The sequence below is a fragment of the Myxocyprinus asiaticus genome, chromosome 32 (assembly GCF_019703515.2).
Source record: "Myxocyprinus asiaticus isolate MX2 ecotype Aquarium Trade chromosome 32, UBuf_Myxa_2, whole genome shotgun sequence".
NCBI lineage: Eukaryota > Metazoa > Chordata > Actinopteri > Cypriniformes > Catostomidae > Myxocyprinus > Myxocyprinus asiaticus.
The window spans coordinates 25,566,701-25,580,681 of NC_059375.1; positions in this window are offsets into that span (position 1 = coordinate 25,566,701).

Below are 13,981 nucleotides of genomic sequence, written 5' to 3' on the forward strand. Positions count from 1 at the left end.
GGAGAAATGGCTGAGAAACAGACCAAGAGAAAAAGGTCAGACGAATATAAACTAAAAAAGAAGGATTATGATAAGTCAAGGGTGGAGCTTCCAAAGGAGCACTGAAGGTGTTTGTTTTGGCAGTTGAGTTTGAATATCAACAGTGTTTCTCAGGAATCGCTGAGTGCACCTTTAACCTAACACCCCCGGACCCCGCTTTGTAACAACCAGAGCCCTTCTACCAAGGGTAACCTGCAAAGTTAGCAAAAAAAAAGCATAATGCAGTGGTCCCATAGACATTCTTATGGCGGTTCACTGGCGAGGAGACGAGACAAGAATAATAAACTGCTTTTGTGAGGAAACAGAGCATATCTTATGGCACTTTTCCACGGCACGTTACGAGTTTTCCACTGCAGTTTAGTGCAGCCTCCACGTGGGTGGGATTATAGGCTGATCGTCATAGTTGCATCGCCCCATCCAGCTCTTGTTGGATCCTCTCCTCAGCTACTAACGAGAGGAACACCTGCACCTCGTTTATTGACCACAGCGTGGTTTTGCGCACAGCCATTTCCTTTTACAATTCGAAAGTCGCGTGAACAAATGATACTGCTATCGCTGTTGCTTTAAAACTAGCGGGTTGATGTCCCATGTCGCAAATCCAGTGACACTGGTATTGACGTTTCTCTCTGACCAATCAGTGATTTGCAGGGTTTTGACATCAAATTTAGTATCGGCTCGGCTCGCTTGGAACCTCGACCGAGGTGGTACTAAAAAAAGTACCAGGTACCAGGTACTATCCATAGTGGAAAACCCCCAAAAAGCGAGAAGAGTCGAGTCGAGTCGAGCCACACCGTGCAGTGGAAAAGCCCCATTAATGAACTGGCCACCTGTCCACTAATCTTCAACATGTTTTACACTCAACAATCCTATTGGAGTGAGCAATGTGTGGAGTTTACTATGATAAAAGTGGCTGTTTTTAAGAGAAGTCACAGCAATCAAAATTCGCTGGCACCACCCCTGGTGTAGCCTATGTCTATCTCTCACAGCCTTGTTTTCATTCCCGTCAAGAATGAAATATAGCGCTACTCTGAATAAGTTCTATTAAAGGGTTAGTTCACCCCAAAATGAAAATTCTCTCATAATTTACTCACCCTTATGGCATCCCAGATGTGTATGACTTTCTTTCTTCTGCTGAACACAAATGAAGATTAAGAAAAATATCTCAGCTCTCTAGGTCCATACAATTCAAGTGAATGGTGGCCAGAACTTTAAAGGTCCAAAAAGCACAAAAAGGCAGTATAAAAGTAATCCATAAGACTCCAGTGGTTAAATCCATATTATCAGAAGCGACATGATAGATGTGGGTGAGAAACACATTTAAGCAATTTTTTACTACCAATCTCCAATCACTTTCACTTTCACATTCTTCTGATTTGGTTTTACGCGATTCACATTCTTTATGCATATCGCCACCTACTGGGCAGGGAGGATACATTATAGTGAAAAAGGACTTATATTGATCTGTTTCTCTCCCATATCTATCACATCGCTTCTGAAGATATATATTTAACCACTGGAGTCTTATTGATTACTTTTCTGCTGCCTTTGTAGGCTTTTTGGACCTTCAAAGTTCTGGCCACCATTCACTTGTATTGTATGGACCTACAGAGCTGAAAAATACTTCTAAAAATATTTGTGTTCTGCAGAAGAAAGAAAGTCAGACACATCTGGGATGGCATAAGGGTGAGTAAATGATGAAAGAAGTTTCATTTTTGTTTGAACTATCCCTTCAGTTTCTGTAATAACATCACATCTGTTTTGCAGCATGATGTTTTCAAAAATGGATTTATATCAAAAGCAATTTTAACACTTTAATGAAAGATCAACTTGACTATATATTGCTTTAAGTAGGTCAATTCGTTTCGTGGGCAATTTTTATTTTCTATCAGTTATTCTACTTATCAATAAGTTAATTAATATAATTTTTTTATTATTAATTTTTTTATCAGGTAACATGAAAAGGTGACATTATTGCTAAATATCATTGTTTGATATCGTGATTCTGCACTTTGTAGAGGATCCCTAACACCTGATCGCAGTCCAATCAGCTGGAAGCGGGATGGCTGGTCAAGGATGTGCTGCTGTATCACTTTTGACAGCTACTGCAGGAGTCATGTGACCAAACATTTACCTCATACCTTGTCAGTGTGTGTGTGTGTCTCGGTGATCATGTGTGTATGTATTTGTGTGGGCGCGGACGTGTACGAGCACCCATAAAATTGTTTGCTGCAGGCGCACCCTTTTCTCTTTGACATCACTGTGTCTGGGCAAAAATTCTCTTCTTAGGTACTTTTTCGTGCAGGGAATATCTGGAGGGAAAAACTGAGACATTTTCCCAGAAAAAGCTCCAGTTTTAGCTTATTTGGCTAGAAATGGCCGAGATTTTTTACTATTCCTCTCATGTCACTTGGCGGACAGTAGCCTATGTCGCATGCCATTCAAACTGGGGGGTTAGCCAGTTCATTCGTCCCTACTAAATACTTGTTAAGACGACTTTTACAGAAAGACTTTTCAGAAGGATCATTAGATATTTATATTTAATGATTAAAAAGCCTTTTTCATTCCACTGGGAGATGTTTGGCTGTAAATACGGACAAATGCAATATGGTGCTGTAATGCTCGCATGGACCATTTCAAATAGAAATGTGAACCTTATAGAATGTGATACTGAGTTACCATTTGACATTTTACTGGATTACTTATGCGCTTTTAAAAGGTTTTATCATGATGTTCACTTACCTGACTGGGTCACTGTGGCATCCCATGTCTTAAACGACTTAACAGGTTTAATCAAGTGACTAGTCACAGAGCTCAGGTCACAACGCCAGGTCCTAAGGAGCCTGTGAATGTTTTAAAACTATATTTATTTTTTCTTCTGGAGATTTTTACTTGAGAGTCTCACCAACATTGTACTTTTGAACTATACTGCATTTTAACTGCAGAGCGAGAGAGACTGTAAGAAAAGTAGTAGTATATCTCCCTCTTGTGGAAGGTTAATATAATCCAATTTCGACTTGCCAACATTACGTTCAGGTAGTTTATAAATATGAGATTTGTGAGAAATTTAAGTATTCTTCTTAATCACTTTTACTGTTCCAAACAACTAGATAGATAGACTACTTAAATTCAATAAGATATTTTACCTAGGGCCGTAACCATTAAAGGGATAGTTCACCCAAAAATGAAATTCTCTCATCATTTACTCACCATATGCCATCCCAGATGTGTATGACTTTCTTCTGCAGAACAGATTTTAGAATAATATTTTAGCTTTGTAGGTCCTTACAATCCAAGTGAATGTGACAGAAACGTTGAAGCTCCAAAAAGCACATAAACGCAGCAAAAGTAATCCATAAGACTCCATTGGTTTTATCCATATCTTCTGAAATGATATAAGTGTGGGTGAGAAACAGATCAATATTTAAGTTCATTTTTTACTGTCAATCTCCACTTTAACTTTCACATTCTTTTGTTTTTGCCAATTCACATTCTATGTGCATATTGCCACCTACTGTGCAGGGAGGAGAATTTATAGTAAAAAGGACTTAAATATTGATCTGTTTCACCCACGCCTATCATATCGCTTCTGAAGAAATATGTTTTAACCACTGGAGTCTAATGGATTATTTGTATGCTGCCTCTATTTGCATTTTGGAGCTTAATTTTGGTACCCATTCACTTGCATTGTATGGAGCTGACATAGTTCTTCCAAATAATCTTCATTTTTGTTCAGCAGAAGAAAGTCATACACATCTGGGATGCATGAGGTTGAGTAAATGATGAGTTTCATTTTTGGGTGAACTATCCCTTTAAAGGGGACAACTCTTATTTTAAAATCTCCATTACATCCTTGGTTACATTTGGTTTACTTGCTTTTATCTTTGTTTCAACATTGTTCTTGTGTTAATTATGATTCTATAATTCCGGATACCGGAGTTTGTACTCAAGTTTCACATTAGGTGCAGAAGTTGCAAAATAAATAAATAAATAAATAATAAAAAAAAATAGGGCAGGTGAGGAATGAGGATCTAAATGCAGCTTTAATGTAAACAAAAGATTAACAAGTAACTCAGAATATAAGAAAACAAAACAGAGCATCAAACAATACATGCAAAGACTGACAAAGAAAACAGGGAAAACAAGGACTTAAATACACAGGGGCAAAATAGGGAATGAGGAACACCTGGAGAAACAATCAGGGGAAAACCAATCATAAAATGAAACTACAAAGGACTACAAAACTAACAGGAAACAGGAACTAAACAAAAATTTCAACATAAAAGTCTAAGCAAAAAACAGGCATACATGACACAGACAGACAGACAAACGCATAATGAATCATAATTGATGTATTATATTTTCAGGTTATAAATCTTTGTTTCATCAATTAAAAAGTGAGGACTACACTGGAAATAAAGGATTTAAATTCACTAAAAGATTTGTTTATTTTTTTAAATGCTTGCCTGTGCTTAAAATTTATAAAGGAGTTACATTTCGGTCTGTTCTCATCTCACCCAAAACCATCTGGATTATACTAGTTATGGTCACCATTCACTTGCATTGTATGGACCTACAGATATTCTTCTAAAAATCTTTGTTTGTGTTCAGCAGAAGAAAGAAAGTCAAACACATCTTAGCAATGGCATGAGGGTGAGTAAATGATGAGAGAATTCTAATTTTGGGGTGAACTATCACTTTTTGTTGTATTTAAATGCAACATTAAAAATGAGTTTTACAGCTGTCCCGGGGTTGTGTTTCTACAGTGGGGACAGTGGTTCATGAACTGCAATAATTTTATTTTGGGCATGTCCTTGTCAGGTTTGTGTCTAAAAATGAGCCACCAGTTAAAGAAGTAGTTCACCTAAAAATTTTTAATTCTGTCATTTACTCACCCTTTTGTTTTACCAAAACCATATGCTATCTTTTTTTGGAACATAAAAAGATATATATTTTAGCAGCTCTTTTCCATAGAATAACAGTTTATAGTAAGCAATACCTGTCACGATTAAAAAAGAACAAATACTATAAAGCACTTTTAAAGGTGCAGTATAAATACATAATTAAAGTAGTCCATGTGCTATATTCCTAGTCTTTTATGAACTACTTTTATGGTATTTGAATGATAATTTTACCCCATTTTGGAGCTGGACAGCCATGGTCAATATGAATTATTCTTGTATTGAAAAGAGCGGTGTAAAGATTGTTGACGAAAAGATTGGGTAAGATTCCATTGAAAACACACACACACACACACACACACACACAGCACACACACGCGCACACACACACAATGAAGGTGAACAACTTGAGGGTGAGTAAATAACTTTGTGTATGTATTTTGTTTCCTGCTAGCCAGCAAACACAGTCATTATATTTTACAGATACATCAGTAATGAAAAGAAATTCAAATTATATTCATACTTTCTTTGAGACAGCACAAAAAAGAAAGAAAAGCTTACTGAAACAGGCAAAGTGCATACACAGTGGTAGTCTTGTATAATGTGAACTGCAAAAAAAAAAAATAAAAATAAAAAAAAAATCATGTCTATTTTAAAAACAAAAATTATCAAATTTTAGGCCTTTATCACATTTTGAATTCAGCGCCTGAATGGACTAAAGAGGACCATTATTTGTGATCTCAACACCCACGACCCCCATTCACAAACTGAATGTTCAAGACATGGTATGGGTATGTGGAACAAATTGCATGTTTCTTTTGTGCGGTATAGCATTATATGTGTATTGAACGCACAAACCTGAAATAGTTCCAGTAGCAGCCGGTAGATGGAGCTAGTGGTTTACCGCAATACACAACTCAACCAACATCGAGTCGACTCAGATTTTTGCTTGGGAAAACAGATGTAAAATATATATTTTTTTAAAATGTTGAAGCACTTTAAAAAAATAATTTAAAAATTTAACTCGAAAGTCATAAATTGTGAATTATATAATGAGACTGAACTAATCAATGACACCAATGATAGTTAAGTATTAAATAGAATGTATTTTAAAATCTTTTAAAATTAAAGAATTCATAAATCACTCAGTAAAACTAAAAGGCAGAGAAATAGAGAAATGCAGTGCCGTGTCTCACAGAAAAGGAGTATTAGGACTAATACATAATTCATGGCTCAGTGAAACATTGCTTTCCTAGCAGTGTGGACTGTGGAGTGTAATTAGTTGCCTGCGGCCTAGTAGTCCAGTGTCAGGCCTAACCAATCTCGAATTCACAAATCCTTCTACCTCAATTCAACTTAACTACTCTTCAAATTTCTCTGCCATTCACTTTCTCTCTCTCTCTCTCTCCTGCTCCTCCTCCTCCCTCTTTCACTTATTAGTTTTTTATTGCATGCTGCATAAGTTTGTTTTGTCTTCTGTCCCTCCTGCATCTTTTTTCCTGACACTTGTTGAAAGGATTTCAGAGGACAAAGAGAGAGGGGGAGAGAAGAGTGGAGAGGTGGGAGGGAGACTAATGCTTTTGCATTGCCTATCTAAGTGCCACTTACCCTTTAAACAAGAGATGGAGCAACCCTGTCTGTTTATCAATTCATTTCTCCCAGGACAGTCATCAAGTGCAGGCCTACAACTCTATTTTTCACTCGTACTGATGTTGATGAGAATGAATACTAGGGTACGAGAAAGACAGATTGTTGGAATGGGAATAGACTATTATCTGAGTGTATAATATATCTCTTTTTGTGTTATGTAAGGCTTGGTACCCTCCCTACTTTGAAAGATTGCAGAATGCATGTGAGCTAAATGTTAGCTGTGTGTTATTTTACAGTGTTATTATACAACTACTTGTAATGCTGGATCAAATTAAAAGTAGTCTGCATTACAGTAATGCATCAGGTTGAGTTATGAGCATTTTGGGAAGCGACGTTTGAAAAGTCCCCCTACAGCTGTGAGAATGAGAAAGAAACGAGCCATTTTAATATTAGAGCAGCACGACACACTTGACAGATTTAATGAAGGAATGGACATTAATTTTTAATTTAATTCTGAAATATGAAGTTATATTTTATTGAGGGCATTAAGTTTAGCCTTAGACCATTGTTCACATCCAGAAAGAAGAAGAAAGAAATACTTGATGTTTCAATCAACAAGATGGAGAGGAAATGACAGAGCAGCATTGTGTGACCTGTCAGGTAGGTGCAGCTAGAAGCTACTAGAGATGTGTAAATATTTGCCTTGCCTTTCTTTTAACATGAACCGTGGTTGTAAACATTTTATAACTTCCCTAATAATTTCTCCTTGAAAGATTCAATTTAAATTTTAGAGCTAGCGATTTCTGTGTAGTCCTGTGCAAATATGACTTCTTATAAATAAACTGCAGTATACTGCTTCAATAAATGTTTGCTGTCTGTTTCTGTTGTGGTGTAGGCTGAAACCACACTGAGAAAGTTAATTTTGTCAGAGTGGCTGGCCCCCTGAAATGGGTTTGTGGGTTCAAGGGCCATTACTGGACCATTTAGTCTTTCCGATGCCCTGGTTTGTACAGTAATCCTGTTTGACTGGACCTGCTTTCTATTACATTGTATTCATCTTCCGCAGGGCCCATTTCAAGGGAGAGGAAATGTGTTGCCTTGTGTCAATATAAATAATGCTTCACTTTATCTGGGTGTTCGAGAACATGACTTTTCAGGGTCAGCTGAAATTGAGAAAGTGATATTTAATGTTATCAAATCAAACTCAATCAGAGCAAGCAATGGGATTATTGATTTTTGTCAGAAATCAAAGTGGGAAGTTTATTGGTGATTAGTAGCTTCAGATTGCTTTTTGAGCAAAAGTCAGTTTTGTGAGAAGGATGAATCCTTCATTGCAAATGTATGATATTGCTCAAACCAGATGTCCTTAACAGCTCTGCTTGTGACACAATGCCATTATGTTTTACCCTTATACGTATGGTATACTGTATGTATTTTCCAAACTCCTTCACAAATTTAACCAGGATCTTAAAATTGCTCAGATTTTCCAACGGACAATGCCAAAATAAACAATTAAATGAACAAATAAATGCTTTAATATGAAAAAGTCACAAATCTATTCCTTTTGCCTGGAGACACATACTGTATATAGTACATTGAGCATCATTCAAAGGTCTGGCACCACTGCTCAGAGACATGATTCTTCATGTCAAGGGCCTCAGCACTATGGTGGTGTTCAGTCAAATTTAGAAGCAGATGAAGTCATATTGTATTGCTTTTATGATGTTACATTACAATGTTATGGTTTTCTCTTTATATGGAAGTTAGCAGAGAGGGAAAATGGGATAGGAAATTGATAATATAGGATAGAATATGATAAGTTAGGATAGGATAGGATAGGATAGGATAGGATAGGATAGGATAGGATAGGATTGCATAGCATAGCATAGCATAGCATAGCATAGTGTAGGATAGGATAGGATAGGATTGCATAGCATAGGATAGGATAAGATAAGATAAGATAAGATAAGATAAGATAAGATAAGATAAGATAAGATAAGATAAGATAAGATAGGACAGGACAAGATATGATATGATTGATATGATATGTAATGATACAATACTATAATATAGGATTGCATGGGTTAGGATAGGATAGGATAGGATAGGATAGGATACAATAGGATAGGATAGGATAGGTTAGTATAGTATAGTATATTATAGTTTAGTATAGTATAGGGTGGGATGGGTTGGGATAGGATAGGATAGGATAGGATAGGATAGGATAGGTTAGAATAGGAAAGTATAGAATGGGTCAGGATAGCATAGGATAGGACAGGATAGGATGGGCTGGGCCAGTATAGTATAGTATAGTATAGTATATTATGGGATGGGATAGGATAGGATAGGATAGGATAGGATAGGATAGGATGGGATGAGGATAGGATAGGATAGGATAGGATAGGTTAGGTTAGGTTAGGATGGGATTGGATAAGACAGGATAGGATAGGATAGAATTGGATTGGATAGGATAGGGTTGTACTCTATTTATCCACAGCGGAAATTGAAACATTACAGCAGTAAACATAAATACAGAATAGGAAAAAAGCAGTAACAAAAAATACAACACAGTTCAATACAAAAGAGAAAATGAGAGAAGGCACTAAAAATAATATAGCTATACAGTGTGAAGATAGAAAAATTAACATGTGCAAAATGATGTTCTGCAATATGGCCTGGTGCTTGTGTAAGTATTGTGCATTATGGAAATGTGCTTGCAAAATTATAAATAAGAAGATTAGTGGGAAAGGAAAGAAGCCGCATGATTCTCCATATTACAAGAAGATACTATCTATACTATCCTATCCTATCCTGACCCACCCTATCCTATCCTCTTTTGTAAGTCGCTTTGGATAAAAGCATCTGCCAAATGAATACATTTAAATGTAAATGTACTATCTCAGAGAAGGGATCTCCTGAAGGAAGATAGAGTAGGTTTAAAAAAAATAAATAAAGTTTAACACTGAAGTTCATACATTCTGCATCACTTAAATCACCAAACAGAATTACCAAAAATAATGTTCTCTCACACAATTGGTTAAGCCAGTGTTGCTATGTCAACAACAAATACTAAAACAAATAAAGCAATATTTTGATAGCATAACAGAGCCACAGTATTTACACTTTTCATGGAAATCAATCCACAAATAACCTACTTATAATTGTTTCTGCACATTAATGGAATATTTTGGGTTGAATACAAGCTATACTCAATCGACAGTATTTGTGGTGGAATTTCTGGCATTCATTTAATGGTATACCATAAATTTAATTTGGACTTGATCCTCTTTAAAAATAAATAAATAAATAAATAAACATAAAAAATCTGTTACAGGTATTTACAATGGAAGTGAATGGGGCCGATCCACAAACATTAAAAAACTCATAAAGAATATGCATGTAAACATAATTTTATTGTGACAAAATCGCTTTCTAACCTTTTCTGTGTAAAGTTATATCTAATTTTATAACTTTGTTGCCATGACGACTTAACACTGTTAACCCTAAAGCTTCACATTTCTGCCTTTAAACCCTCCAAAAATGGGTTCCATTCACTTCCCATTGTGAATGCTTCACTGTAACCTTGATATTTTGCTTTTTTTAAAGAAAAAAAAAGTGGGAGGGAGGAGGGATATTTCGAAGTTTTTCTTTTATTGTGGTAACAATCATTATGCCACAAATGCTGTCAATTGAGCTTATCTTGTACTGAGCCCGGAATTTTCCTTTTAAGATGGGTTAGGAGTATTTAAACATAAAGAAATAATAATAAAAAATAAAATAAAAATACACACTTGGTTTTGAGATAAGCAACAAGCCATGTCATAAGATTTCAATAAATCTTTAGTCAACTCTCATAATATTTCTACAAGTGACTGTGACTAGCACACTCTTCAGTGCTTCAGACCTCATTGATCAGAGAGGATCTGCTGGAGCTATCTTCAGGAGGGATTGTGCTGCATCTCACAATATGGGGCTCCCCGAAGGCCAGGTCACGTAGGAAACATGACGAAGCAGAGCTAATCATAGCTGCGATTATGCCCCTCCTGCTTCTCTCCCAACTCTAATGACTACATTCACTCCCTTTGGCAAGACCAGTCCTCACTCAGTCTTCTTCACAATCTACTTCACAATCTACTTTCAGAATAATCAAGGACTGCAGTCGAGATCTTTATTGGTAGTTTTCTGCAGGCATCCTCTGAGAAATTAGCATTGTAATGATAAGTGGGTCACAGGTACACTGGAATAGTCTGAAAGATAATTGAATTTATTCCCTCATGGCGCAGGAGTGAAAAATACAAACAAAGCGAAAGCTTGAGGAGGTGTCATTAATAATCAGAGTAATATAGAGGCAGAGTATAAATCCATTTTCCCTTTAACTCAGCTCTTATACAAGTGTAGGAGAGCTGTAATAGTAAATAATCTTTATGTCTTTTTGAGAGCACTTCGGATTTCAAAACTTTGTTGCGGTAATTGCAACTTCATTATGGCTTCAGAACAAGCAAAGCCTTTTTTGACATCAGCCTCCATCGCAAAAACAAACAGCCGCACTCTAAAGCATGAGAGGAATATTAATGAAACGAGCACATCACAGGGTCATTTCAGTCTGATCTGAACATTTTTCTCTTTTCATTTTTTCTCATTTCAGTTCCACAACCTGTAGAGCTGGCACTGATTACATTTCCTCTGCTCAAGAACAATTCTGCATGGGCTACTTCATCAAGCTGTAAAGAAAAGTCACCACAGGGAACAACATACTTCCCCCATGGCCAAGTTCATTTAGCAATAAGCCTTTGTATCAGTGATGTAATGATTCTTTTCCAGCTCAGCTGACATTTGATGATGGAGTCCTATAACATAGGCCACTGCTGAAAGCAGTGGAGCTACAATTACAAAACACACTTAAAAGCCTGCCGACTCTGGGAGAACCACAGAATAACGCACTCTTCATGCCTAGGTGGGCCTATAGTACATGCTCTCACCAAAGATCACAGTAAAGGGAGAAGTCTGTGGCAAATATATAAATGGAGATATATTAGGGTCAGAAGGATACTCCTGGAGAATATATTTTTCTGTGTTTCATAGACCACAGACGAGATTTAAAGTTAAGATCAGAGAATCCCGAAGCATTGTTGTCTGTTATTGCACAGACATATGGACTGTGATGCATTTCTGTCACCTGAATATCAATGGCTTTGCCTGACTGCTATAAAATAATGAGAGTTTAGTAGGGCATGAGTGATTTGATATGTTTAAATTTGATGAACTCTTCTAAGATTATGTGAGACGGCACCATGATTGTACTTCATTCAAAATCAATATGATGCAGAAACAATAATTGTGAGTCTTTATGTTGAGTTTTGCTACTTAAAAAAAAGGTGGACAAACATTTTACCTATGTTTGAAACAAGAAAGTTTGTTTGATTTAAAAAGCCTCTTCTTTCCTAGCTGTAAGCCTGCAGGGATCCTTTTACTATTCCATGCAAATGACAGATCACTGATTCCCCCAAAGAGAATACAAACAGACTGTTATCTCCTTTTCATCATTGTGTGTGGTTACCCACTGTCTGCTGTAATTTCATAGCCAAACCCAGACACAAATCTTTTGCTGTATGTCATTTAAATATTTGCCTTTGAAATTCAATGCAAGATGAAAAGTCATTTATTTTGTGTATTGTATCTATTGTGAATCATGAAAGATGCCATTATAATTTCTCTGAGACTGCGTTTCAGTAGGTTTCAGCAGCTATTATCTGCTGCTCTTACAAATGAACATTTCTGACAGAGATGTAAAAAAATATAGTGCATTGAGAAAATCAATAATACTGACATTTCTGCTTTGGTCTCGTTGGTTTATTAGTGCACCTTCAGTGCCTTTTCTGACAGATTGCCACATATGTTACACAGAGCAGCACCACACACAGTGTGCTGTATATAGATGAATTAATAACTCACCCTTTTTAAAGGAACAGTTCACCCAAAAATGAAGATTCTCTCATCGTTTACTCACCCTCATGCCATCTCACATGTTTATGACTTTCTTTCTTCTGCAGAACACAAATGAAGATTTTAAGAAGAACATTCCAGCTCTGTAGGTCCATAAAATGCAAGTGAATGGTGACTAAAACTTTGAAGCTTCAAAAAGCATATAAAGGCAGCATAATTGTAATCCATGAGATTCTAGTGGATTAATTAATGTCTTCTGAAGTGATCTAATCAATTTTGGGTGAGAAACAGACCAAAATATAACTCCTTTTTCACTGTACATCTTGCCATTACAGTCTCTAGGCACACTCATTATTTCAAGCTCGATTACACTTCCTAGTGCTTGACACATAGACAGAGTGGTAGATGGGATTAGTAAACTGAGGCTAATATCTGAAAAAGAAGGAGAGATGTCTTTTTGATGTGTGTTTTATAATCTGGATGGCATTTTGTTTTTTGGTTTTTTAGAGTTTTAGCTCATCTGTAATACGTCTATATACAACATTTCCTCTCCGATGTCGAATGGACAGGTGTCTTTGAGACATATATGACTTAGAATGTATGTTAATCTGACAATAGAATGTGATGCTTTCCAGATAAAATGCTCATAAACAGATGTTGGAGATGTAAGTCTGCTATCTGGGAAGGTACGCTTTTCTTCTTAAATCTGAAAATTATACCAAAATATGAAAGATAAACACATACAGGTGCAATTTATTTCTTGCACCTGTATGCACTTGAAAGTTTTGGCATTTTTTTATGCCTTTATACAGTCATTTCAAGAAAGCTCTGTTTAGTCTCAGAGGGACAGAGAGAGATAGCATAAGGAACACAATCAGACTGAAAAATGTATGCAGATATGAAAAGGTCAGAGCTGCAATTATATAGAACATCACAAAAATGTCTTATCACATTGTAATTGTTTAGAACTTCTAGACTCTGTTTTTCAAAAATGTGCGTTAGTCTGTGACAGGTTATCTCTTCAAACCATATTTCAGGCATTATCCTTGTGCAGTGACTGCTGTGATAACATTGTGCTCGTAATTGGAAATATATACAAAATTTTTCAGCATCAGCATTGTGGACCTAACTAAAACAATGCTTTGAATACAATACCAGAACTGTCCAAAGCCTGAAGATAGAACAGATTTGGGCTGTACAGCATTACAGTATGTATTTAATATAAATAAGCTATATATTTACATTTATGCATTTGGCAGACACTTTTATCCAAAGCAACTTACAGTGCCCTTATTACAGGGACAATCCCCCTGGAGCAACCTGGAGTTAAGTGCCTTGCTCAAGGACACAATGGTAGTGGCTGTGGGGATTGAACCAACAACCTTTTGCTCACCAGTTCAGTGCTTTAGTCCACTACACCACCACCACTGAAATATATATTTGTTGCTTGTAAGCATGCTCAATACTGAGGGCTATATCCTGTTCATGATGTCCAGTGACATTAATCCTTA